This window comes from Xyrauchen texanus, chromosome 25, assembly GCF_025860055.1.
Source record: "Xyrauchen texanus isolate HMW12.3.18 chromosome 25, RBS_HiC_50CHRs, whole genome shotgun sequence".
NCBI lineage: Eukaryota > Metazoa > Chordata > Actinopteri > Cypriniformes > Catostomidae > Xyrauchen > Xyrauchen texanus.
In genome coordinates, this window is record NC_068300.1 from 1,868,214 (window position 1) to 1,880,414 (window position 12,201).

The window sequence follows — 12,201 nt, forward strand, 5'->3', positions numbered from 1 at the left end:
TTCATCAAACTCAAGATTATTATATGATTGTACACAAGAACAAATCTATTAAACAAAATAATTTATTTAAAAGTTATGAAGATAACACTTACATTGTTACAGCCAGAATAAACATTGTCTGAGATATTCTAGAAAATAAAAGTTGATCCTGTACAGGTTTGGAGTGTGTAATAATGGAGAGATCAGTCCAAGGAATTGGACAGGTTTGTGAGGAGTGCGCATGTGCATGGAACAGACCGAATTACAAATATCATAGGGTTGAGCCAAACAACAAGCCAACAAAACATTTCTGGGAGTACAGTGGGAAAAGTGCCCATTTATAAACACCGCTGTAAAATATGAGTTTTACGTAAAGGGAAACCCCACTATTGAAGCGCAATTCCACTAGAGGTCAAGATAGAAAGGCAAGGAAACAAACACAGAAATAACTCTGGAATATCTGAAAATAAAGCAAAGCAACAGATAATAAAATACTGAAATCTTCCCCAGTTATCATGTTTGTTATTCACAACAGTGTTGTGGGGAAATTACATTGCTGTGGAGAAAGCTGCTTACTGACTGAGCTGCATGTATACAGGAGTACGCTGCTTATACAGATCATGTATACTGGAACTGCTTTCTCGCAATAGCCCGCTTTCTGGAGTCCATGTAAACGTGGTCACTGTGTGGGGACTCGAAGCCTTTTTGAAGAATCCAGTTAATGGTTCTCTGTCCATAAGACCAAGGATGGATTAAGAACTGAGAGGCCCATGGGCCGGTACACCTTGACATGACTAGATACACATATGCAATACAGGATACTTGGCAGATTTGGTTGGATTTTTCAAATTGATGGAAGAAAAATTTGAACCAATCCATTAATAACATTATTAAATACATTAATTGATTGTCTGGAGTCATGTGGATTACTTTTATGCTGCCTAAATATGACTTTGACCGTCAAACAGCCAGCAGCCTTACGGCACCCATTTATTTTCATAGTAAGACCAAAAATAGCCAAATTGTGTTGATAGAACGAAGAACGAAAGTCATACATATCTGCGATTGCTAATGGGATGTAAATTATGAGAGAAGTTTTGGGTGAACTAACTTTAAGTTCCAGTTATCTGCAGCTACCAAGGTTGATTTTAGATTCTTGGCCAAACATTGATTTTAGTTGGGTTGTCTTGTTTTTTTCTCCCTTTGACCTTTACCACAGCATCCAATACAAATCAAAGTGAGGTGCATGTGCAGTAATCTGATTCTTTATTGTCTATCCCACAGGGATAGATATTTTTCTTTGACGTAAAGGCTCAAAAAACAAATGCATATATTACATTAAAAATAAATAAATTTGAGGTCACGTGACACCATATGAGGAGTAGACAGGTGAGTGACAGCTCTGCGCACTTTGCACATTTTTAAAATTATTTTCATGTTATAATTTGGTGAAATTATACAAAGAAGTCAAAATCCCCGGGCTCTGGAGACATTAAAAGACACGTGTTCAAGATGAAACCTCTGATGGGTCTGCAGACCGGGGATCATTTTGGATGGCGCGGCCGGTGAAATTCAGCATCAACTGTCCAGCATGTCGGTGATGCTGACAAAGGTTGTAGCTGACTTGGAGGATCTCGCTGTAATACGTCGATGAATTACGGTGATGGAAATAAAATTCTCCGAGTTTGTTACAAGAGTGGTTTACCTCAGCCATTGATATTAATAATTCTATCTTGATCTTTATAGTTTAACTGGCTCCACTTTTGTTAGAAGTTTATATGGAATCATTAAGGAATGGAAATCTTCCACCAATCATGACACAAGCCTGGACACAAGTCATATTCTTAAAAAGGTCAAAGATCCAAGCGAATGTAAGAGTTACAGTCCAATGTCCCTGATCCAGCTAGACGTAAAAATATTGTCAAAAATGTTCTCCAACCGTTTAAGTAAAGTTATGACATCTCTTGTACATATACATCAGGCAGGGTTTATTCTGGGCCGTAGCTCTTCTGATAACATTAGGTGTTTCATCAATATTATGTTGTCAGTGGAGAATGATCAGACTCCGGTCGCTGCCAAATCACTTGACGCCGAAAAGGCATTTGATATGGTAGAATGCGTTTATTTTTAAGATTCTGGAAATATACTGGTTCGGGAATACTTTTATTAGATGGATAGGAGCACCCACCAGGGTTGCCCTCTATCCCCTTTATTGTTCGGTCCTGCCCTGGAACCATTAGCAGCCGTGATAAGAAGGGAAGTTGATTTTCCAGAGGTGGTTGCGGAGGTATTGCATATAAGCTTTTGTTTTAAGCACTGTGATGATTTCGGGATGAACCGCACTTTAATTATTGTATGAATGAATGAGACTAACCAATCAGGAGACAGACAGAGGATGAAGCAACGGGTATAAAAAGGAAGCGGAAAGGAAATAAAGGGAGTTCGGTAAACGAGAAGGCAGAAGTGGAACAGTCAGCAGTCATAGCTCAAGTTATCTTCGTTCATGCTTGAATCTTCCTCTTGCTACTAAGAGTTATGTGTGGAAGGAATGTTACGGGTGAAGCTGGTTGACTCGGATCACCTGTGTGGAGCGTCTGCAGCGCACGCTGTTTTCAAGTTGGTCAACGGCGAGAGAACGAGCCAAAGAGGGTTTTTCTTGCCGCGTATCTTTGGAACCTTTCTGATATCAACTGCCACGCGTTGATCGTCCCTAAAGCCTTGCCGTCTCAGGTACTCACACCAAACTCAAGCCCTGAAATCCTCAACTGTGGGGGTGTGCATTCACGACAGTGACTGATGAACATAACATTATACACGCCCACACCATACACCTCCACACGACTGCACACACACACACACACACACACACATACGAGCTCACTCAATCCACGCACAGTGCGTGCGCTTTTGTTTTGTTACATGATTATGTTTTTGAGAATGGCGATCTCGGCGATCTGCATTTGAATGTAAATGTGCGTGCTCTTGCGGTACTAACACACACACACATACACATACGAGCTCAGTCAATCCACGCACAGTGTGTGCGCTTTTGTTTTTGTTGTTGTTTGGTTACATGATTATGTTTTTGAGAATGACGATCTGCATTTGAATGTAAATGTGCGTGCTCTTGCGGTACTAATTTGCATTTGTGGACTCTTTTCGAAATCTTGGACTAATCATTAATGTGAACCTACACCACACAACCTTCATTCAGTGTGAAATGTTACTACTTCTGTTTGTTTTGTAAAAGACGAAGAATATAAATATTTACTTCGAACCCCTTTGGTAATGTTTTTGTATGGGTTTAATATATCTTTTATTTTGTGTGTAACTGGTGGCCTTTGAGCTATCCGGCCTAAACCATTGAATGTGGTAGACTAAATCTACCTGGCACTGAACTAATTAATTTCAAATTTAAAGAATCTTTTTACAAGGGTGTGCCACCGCACATTACATTTTATTACAATGCATTTATTTATTACATAATATACATTTATATTACTTTCTAAAACACTGTACTTGCTGTATGTCGAACAAAACTAGATAGTGTTTACATTTTCTTTAGAGATCAAATGAGGCGCATGCGCACACACCGAACTGTAGTCAGTAAACACGTGGTCACAACGTTACGACGAATGGAATTAAAAAAACAAACACAAGAATAAACTAGAAGTATTTGAGTTTAACCACAGACAGACGAAAGTGTAAATAGACAACTGCTTCTTAAGTGTTTGTATATTAAACTAGTATCATTATACCTGGCTATGTAAATGTAAAAGTCCAACAAAGTCTCGTGAACAGTGCAAACGAAAGAACTTCACAAAGTGTCCCGCCTTTTTATAACAAACGTGCATCAATTTAGTTTTTGAAGGGAAAATACTTTTAACCCATCCGTCTGTGCTCATTCTTCCCTAATATAGCACATTATCGCCTTCTTTCAACTCATTTACAGTCAGCCGCTGGATTTAAAGAGCTCATATGTCCGAAATTAATCATATAACTCGCATATTTCTGTTCATTTCTCCTAAAATAATGCGTCGATGATAAGCTTTTTGCACGGTCATTAAAACGCCAAAGAGAGAAAAATGTACAACATGCACAGAAAATATAGATCAAAATAAATATAAACCTCACAACACTTACCGAAATGAGTTCTTCTTGTGTTTTCTGGAGGTTTTCAAAACAACAACTTCCACCAACTGGACTGGAGTGTTGATGCGCTTGAGAACAAATATCTGATTTATCAGCGCTGTTCTTCTTCTTCTTGTGTTGTTTAATGGCGGTTTACAAGCCAACATATGGTGTATTACCGCCACCAACTGGACTGGAGTGTTGATGCGCTTCTACATCTAATCTACATCTGATTTATCAGCCCTGTTGTCTCACTTTAAAATGCATTATATACTTTAAACTATTTTACAGCATTATACAGGAAATAAATATGTCTAAGAATCTCTTTCATCCTCTACACAGTTTAGCAGAAAACATTCAACAGCACTTGTAAAACTACATTTAAGAGAATAGTTCACCCCAGAAGTAAACTTCTGTCATCATTTACTCACCCTCATTTTGTTCTAAACCTGTATTACTTCATCTCTTCTGTTGAACACAAAAGGCAAACTTTTATTTTTGTGACACATCTCCATAAAATTAGTTATACCATGGGTCTGTTGAATGCTTGATTCTGATTGGTTGACAGCTAATGTGTGCAATTATTTTTCAAGTAAATGCATTTATTAAATACATTGAGAAATATAGATTCAAACTATTTCACCTTACCAAACCTATTGAATTGTTCTCAGGACAGTTAAAAATACTAAGAGAAATGCTTAATTATCTTAGGAAAATAGGATTTTATAAAAATATATTTATATTTAAATATTAAAATCGTATTTATGTTTCACACTCCAGTCCAGTTGGTGGCGGTAAAACACCACATGTTGGCTTGTCAACCGCCATTAACAACACAAGAAGAAGAAGAAGATAAGATCAGGGCTTATAAATCAGATGTAGAGAGGGGGGACCAAGATGGCCACCTGAACTGACGCTTTTTGTTGAGCTCTGCATCACAAAAGTCTAATATGTTAGCCTAATTCGGTTTTGGAGACTGCAGTTTTTGATTTAGAGTATTGTTTTGTTAGCTTACCATCTTAAGTGAGTTTTAACGTCACTTTGGATGGGTGGGAAGAAAAGAAACCGACATTTAAATTCTTCGTCGAAAGACAGCACTAGCGACATGCAGCTTGGGAGTGATCACGACTACAGTCAAAGCTGTGCTGAAGGGAATGTCCTCCTAGAGGAGATGATTATGGATGAGAAGGAATTTCCGAAGTTACCGGTGACCCCGAGTGAATCACCTGCTGCGAAGAAGAAAACAATGAAGTCCGTTAAGACCGCTTCCTCCAATGCTGATGTTATCGGTACACTTTCCCAACTTATCAACGAAAGGTCTGATTGCATTGAAAAGTTGGTGAGTGGCAACACTGAGAGAATTGATGAGCTGAGTAAGAAAGTTGACACTGCTTTTGCTGAAATTAAAGAGATGGAGAATAAGATGTGCAAGATGGAGGGTCGCATGCTTGCCTTGGAAAAGCCAGTCGAAAGGCTTGAACAGCGAATGGATGAGATGGAATCTTACTCCAGATGATGGAATCTAAGGTTATATGGTGTTGCAGAAGATAAAGATGAAAATGTGCGTCTGCAGGCCATCAAAATCTGCAAAGCTGTTTTACCTGAAGACTCAGGGCGGCTCTCGGAAACGATTGACATCGCACATCGACTGGGCAAGAAGAGCGCAGCTGACTCCCGTCCACGACCCATTATTCTTCAGTTTACATCGCGAGTGATAAGAAATGAAATCTGGAAGCGGGCTAAGTCTTCTGCCTTTCTCCAAGCTAATGGACTTCTCTTCAAGGAAGACTTCTCAAAAGGTGATCGTGAGAGGCGCTCAAAGCTGTGGCCATTGGTGAAACAGGCTCGGGATGCAGGGAAAACAGCTTTTTTTTGCGGGAGCTCGTGCATTTATTCACGGTGAAGGAGAAATTAAGATATGAATCCGTTTGTCTTTAATATCCTTTTTTTTTCTTTTCTCAAACACGTGATGGTTCTCAAGTTTTTTCCCTTTAGTCTAAAGACTACAGCAATGCTTTAAGTTGCTGTTTACTTAAAGTGGCTGGTTTAGCGCACATAGTCTGTTACAGACTTTTCAAAGGCTTTTTTTTTGTTACTGTTATAAGTGATGTCGCTCGGATAAGCGATATAAGTTGATTATATAAGTTACTGGATGACAATTTGTTCTTCTGTACTATTTGTTTTGTTCTAATTTTATGTCTTTATCACTCGTTTCTCTTAATACTAGGGGGTTGAGAGACATTGTTAAAAGGAAAGCTTTATTCTTATTCGTGAAACAACTTCAAACTGATTTCGTCTTTTTTCAAGAGTCACATTCTGCTGCTAATGATGCAAAATTCTGGAGATCACAGTGGAATAATGATCTGTGGTTTGCTCATGGTTCTGAGAGATCTGCAGGGGTAACATCGTTAAAGAACACTTTTTCTGGAAATGTTTTGGAGGCATTTTCAGACCCTTTTGGTCATTTTTTGTGTTTACTTATTTCTTGGAACAATTTATTTTTTATGTTGGTTAATATTTATGGATACAACCTTAATACAGAAAATGATAAACTTTTTGAGTCTTTAGAAGATAGAATCTCAATCTGGTTTCAGAAGTATCCACAGGCGTTTTTACTGGTGGGTGGTGATTTTAATATTACTTTAAATGACATGGTCGACAGATGGCCTCCTAAGCAGTCGGGATCATCCAGTAATACTTTGAAAAACTTTATGCAAAAATACAATTTGGTTGATGTTTGGAGGGAGATGCACCCAAATCAGAATACTTAGACCTGGAGTAATAAAAATGGTACGACGCAGTCTCGCATAGATTTTTGGTTGGTCTCAAGTAACATTTCAAAGGAGAATGTTTTAGTAAATATTCTTGTTACTCCCTTAACAGACCACAAGGCTGTTTTTATAAATATTAGATTTTCCTCTTTTGTAGCGCCACATTTTAGTTCTTTTTGGAAAATGAACAATTCTCACTTAAGACACGATTCAGTTAAATTAGAACTTACAAAAATGATTTCTGTACATTGGGATTTGGCAAAAAAGGAAGAAGCCTTTGGTAGATATTGGGAACTTTTAAAATATGAAGTTGGTAAATATCTAAGGTCCTTTGGTGCTTTGCTTTCTAAAGTAAATAGAATTTCAGAGGAGAAATTGCGTCTGAAATCACCTCTCTTTCTATGGTATATCTCCTGACAAGCTCTCACCTGAGGAGAGATTGCGATTGACTAGTCTACAATATAAATTAGATGAGATCTATGAACGTAAAGCAGAAGGGGCATTTGTCAGGTCAAGAGTTAAGTGGTTAGAAAAAGGTGAACAAAACTCTTCATATTTTTTCAACCTTGAAAGACAGCGGGGTAAACGTAACACAATTCACCACCTGAGTATCAATGGTCATGTTACGGATGATTGTCAAACTATTTCCCACTTTTGTCATAACTTTTTTGCCAACCTTTACAAATCCAGCTATTGTGCTGATACTGCCACTCTCTTCTTAAACTCCTTAGAAAGTGTAAATTCAATAAGTGCTATAGAAAAAGATTTTTGGGATCAGGATATAATATTAGAAGAGGTAGCTGATGCCATAAAACATCTCAAATGTAACAAGTCACCTGGCAATGACGGCATTACAGCAGAATTCTACCAACAATTCTCAGATATTCTTGCCCCTTTTCTTTTGGAAGTGTTTATCGATAGTATTAAAAATCACAAACTTCCTTCCAGTATGACTCAAGGAATAATTTCCCTCATTCCTAAACAGAACAAAGATGTGCTCTTTATTGACAATTGGTGCCCAATAAGTTTATTAAATAATGATTATAAGATTTTGGCTCACATACTTTCCAAAAGAATAAAACATGTGCTCAGTTCTATAATAGATGAGGCTCAATCTGGATTCATCAGTAATAGACACATATCAAATAATATACGTTTAGTTTTAGATATCTTAGATTATTCTAGTCTAGTTTCTGATGATAGTTTTGTTCTTTTTTTGGATTTTTGCAAAGCTTTCGACTCTATAGAGCATGGGTTTATTTTTCAGTGTCTTGAAAAATTTGGATTTGGAGATTTCTTCTGTAGTGCCATAAGAACTTTATACACAAATGGCAGTAGTTCTGTTATCCTAAATCATGGCGCAACCCATCGTTTCGAAATTTCAAGGGGAATAAGGCAGGGCTGCCCCATTTCACCTTACCTTTTTCTTCTCGCTGCTCAGCTTCTCTGTGTTCACATAAAAACCAGCAATCTGAAAGGAGTAGCTATAGCTGAAAGAGAGGTGATCATCAGTCAGCTTGCTGATGACACGACCCTCTTTCTTAGGGATGCTATGCAGATCCCTTTGGCAATAAGTGTTATTGATTTTTTTTCCAAAGCCTCTGGGTTGCATTTAAATGTTCAAAAATGTGAGCTTTTGACCATAAAAAACTGCAATGACTCCTTTATTCACGGTATTCCTGTGAAAGAAAGGGTTTGTTATCTAGGAGTTTATATAGTGAAGTACCAAAAAGAAAGATGCATTTTTAATTTTCAACCCCTTACGGATAAAATTCAGAAGAGATTTAACCAGTGGCTACAAAGAGATCTCTCCCTGAGAGGCAGGGTACTTCTTACGAAGGCTGAAGGCCTCTCAAGGCTTATCTATGCTGCTCAATCTGTTCATTTGGAGTCAAAGCCCGGTAAAATTATTGACCAGATACTCTTTAAGTTTTTGTGGAAAAACTCAATTCATTATATTAGAAAATCCGTTGTGATGAATATTAGTGAAAAGGGTGGTCTAAACATTTTGGATTTTAGTACTTTAAATTATACCTTTAAAATGAATTGGATAAAACAGTTTAAAAAGAACCCAGTGTCTTTATGGAACTTTATTCCTAATTATGGTTTTTCTCAGTTTGGCGGTCTGGATTTTCTTCTGTTATGTAACTACAAAACTGAAAAATGACCAGCAATATTATCTGCTTTTCATAAGCAGTCACTTTTGGCTTCGTCTTTGATATTTAAGCACAACTTTTCACCTCATAAATATTTTATTTGGAATAACTGTAATATTTTATACAAGAATAAATCTATATTTTTTCAGAATTGGTTTGATAAAGATATCTTGTTAGTCAGTCAATTAATCAATTCTCAAGGGCTGTTGTTTTCATATAAGTAATTTCTAGATCATTTTCAATTTCCTGTTTCTCCCAAAGAATTTTCAATAGTTATGGGTTCAATCCCATCAGGTGCTCTTGCTTTATTGAGAGGAACTCACTCTCTTTTTCCAGTCTCTCTGAGTTTGGTCAATACTCCTGTTGGCAAATTGTGCTTTGCTTCTCCCAATAAAAACAATAATAGATCAGAGCCAAACCTCTCTTTCTTATATTTCTTAAAGAACTTGAAAAATATCTATTTTCAATTAAGTTGTCTGAGAACAAAAAGCCTTAAAAACATTATCTGTTTGTAATTCTTTTCCTTTTTTCAGTGTCATGTAATTCTTATAATGTATCAATATGTTTAATGTATATCATTCCCCCATTGTTATATATTTTTTTTTTGGTATTGTTTTTGTATTCTATTATCTGTTATTATTTGTGTATTGTGCTAAGCATTGATAAAAAAACCAAAAAAAAAACCAGATGTAGATATTTGTTCTCAAGCACATCAACACTCCTGTCCAGTTGGTGGCGGTAAAACACCACATGTTGGCTTGTCAACCGCCATTAAACAACACAAGAAAAGAAGAAGAAGAAGATGATCAGGGCTGATTAATCAGATTTTTTTTTATTTATTTTTGTAACTGTTTCAATACTCTTAGAACAGAAAGTGCACATTACATCAATGTCTTTTTTTTTTTACATTTTTTAACAATATGATCATTAGACGGGTAAAACTTATTAATTATTTTAAACGATATTTCTCTAATTTTGTTGGTCAGCAAATATCGGTTGGGTAAGAGCCAGACCTTCTTCCAGTCAATGTTTTGCACAAATTTATTCCAGTATTGAACCACATATGGGACTGTGATAATATCTGTTTTGAACAGGGATCTAATTAGTTTATTGTTCTTACCATTGTTACAAGAAAAACAAATCTTGCCAACTGAAGTGTTAGTCAGCGATAACAAAGTTATTTGTTGTGTGTCCAATCTTGGTTGAGCTCTATATAACATGCAAACACCAGAAGAAATTGCTCTAAAGACTTTGGCATAATCTCCAGGAGACACAGGAATTTTGTATTCTTCTAGAAACTCATTGTAAGAGTAAAGACAACCATCCCTGTTAAATAATTGGTCAACAAAAATAATGTTATTATTAAACCAGTAATCAATAAATAAAGATTTGTGTTTAAACAATATGTCTTTGTTGTTCCATATGTAATATTTGTTGGGTGAAAAGTTGTGTTTGAAAATAAGAGACCATGAAAGGAAGGCCTGGCGGTGAAAGGCTGACATTTTTATCGGGACTTTATCAATATTATAATTACAGGTTAAAAAATAGCTCAACCCACCCAGTTTTGACAGCATATGACATGGTATGACATTCCAAATAGAATTAGGGTTTTTAAAGAAATGTTTCAACCAATTTACTTTAAAAGTATTATTAAGAGTACAGAAATCGATAAAGTTTAATCCACCCTTTCCATAGTCATTTGTTAGAACAGACTTCTTCACATGATGAGTTCTATTGGCTGATTAATCAGATGCAGATATTTGTTCTCAAGCGCATCAACACTCCAGTCCAGTTGGTGGCGGAAATACACCAGAAGTTGTTTTGCAAACCTCCAGAAAACAGCAGAAGAACTCATTTCGGTAAGTGTTCAACATCATTTGTGAGATTTATATTGATTTTTAATTGATATTTTTCTCTCTTAGGCGTTTTAATCTCTGTAAAATAATCTTTTGTATCTCATTATGGCACTTTGTTCTGTGACTGACGCTTAAAAATAATCAGTTTCAGGAGAAACACAGAAATCTGAGAATATTATGATTAATTTCTGATCGATGATCTCTTTAAATCAGCGGCTGATTGTAAATGAGTTCAATGTTCGGTGAGAGAGGGGCACAAAAAACGATCTTCTGCTTTCCTCGAGTTTGTTTAAATGCATATTTGGGATTACTGGTCATATTCAAGAGGTAAACAAATCAACTAAAACACTCAAGAACAGGTTTATTTACACTTTCTGTCTGTCTGTGGCTCAACTCAAGTTTATAATTTAGTCCAGTTTGATTAATTATTGGTGAAGTTCTGTCCAGTGTTGGTGTAATGCATTAATAAGTGTTAGATCATTTTGTCATTCAATGTATTTAATTTATTTTCTTGATCTGCAATCCCCGTCTCGATGCGGCTCAGATGAGGGAAGAAAGAAATGACACAGAGACTCAATGATATCAAATCCTTCTTCAAAGTTTATAGTTCAGCACTTCGTTATATGGTCTATGAATAACATTGTCTTAAAATCTGGTTAGACCATCATCTAAGTTAAAATAATGAACAAACACAATCTATTTTAACTAATAACACACAAAGTATTGTATCGTTCTTGTTCATATTGAATTCATCATTCAACTATTCAAAGTGTAGTTTGGAAAAAGTATGTAAACCCCAAGACTAATGACATCAACAAAAGCTAATCCGAGATAAATGGAGATAGTAATAATAATGAATTTTATTTATAGGCACCTTTCACGACACTCAAGGTCACCTTACAAACAGAACACAAATAAGCCATCCTTAAAAGAATCAACAATAACAACATTAAACAAACAATACTATGATATGCAATTAAACATTGGAAGATACAAAGTATGAACTCATTGCATGCAAAATTACAAAAAAGCCTGTTTAAAAAGGTGTTTTAAGACGAGATTTAAAAGTATGATGACTCACTGTTATAAATGTCCAGAGGAAGGGAATACCATTAGTAAGGGGCTGTATAACAGTGATCAGATCTGAGGGTACGAGTAGGTGTTCAGGTATGAAAAAAATCAGAGAGATATGAGGTAGTAAGATTATTTAAAGCCTTGTATGAAAAGCAAGATTTTTAAATCAATTCGGTGCTTAACCAGAAGCAAATGTTGAAGAACAGGTGAAACGTGTTAGAGGGGGTTCTAGAA

General features: G+C 36.2%; 3 protein-coding genes across 14 annotated transcripts in view; all 3 read right to left on the bottom strand.

Annotated features, from left to right (window-relative positions):
* The window catches only part of LOC127618570 (gastrula zinc finger protein XlCGF26.1-like), a 47,076-nt gene extending 42,888 nt beyond the window's left edge, over positions 1-4,188 (bottom strand). The window contains exon 1 of the mRNA XM_052091113.1: positions 4,123-4,188. The gene's annotated coding sequence lies outside the window, so the exon portion shown is untranslated. The remainder of the gene's footprint in view (positions 1-4,122) is intronic.
* LOC127618578 (gastrula zinc finger protein XlCGF26.1-like) overlaps positions 1-4,189 on the bottom strand; it is a 105,066-nt gene extending 100,877 nt beyond the window's left edge. Inside the window, exon 1 of the mRNA XM_052091127.1 lies at positions 4,123-4,189. The gene's annotated coding sequence lies outside the window, so the exon portion shown is untranslated. The remainder of the gene's footprint in view (positions 1-4,122) is intronic.
* LOC127618565 (gastrula zinc finger protein XlCGF26.1-like) overlaps positions 1-12,201 on the bottom strand; it is a 105,400-nt gene that overhangs the window by 5,333 nt on the left and 87,866 nt on the right. The window contains exon 1 of one of the 12 annotated variants that reach the window (XM_052091097.1): positions 4,123-4,225. The exons of 10 other annotated variants lie outside the window; for them this stretch is intronic. The gene's annotated coding sequence lies outside the window, so the exon portion shown is untranslated. Of the gene's footprint in view, positions 1-555; positions 1,446-4,122; positions 4,226-12,201 lie in introns of those variants that run through there. One more of the 12 variants, XM_052091102.1, reaches the window with a different exon arrangement.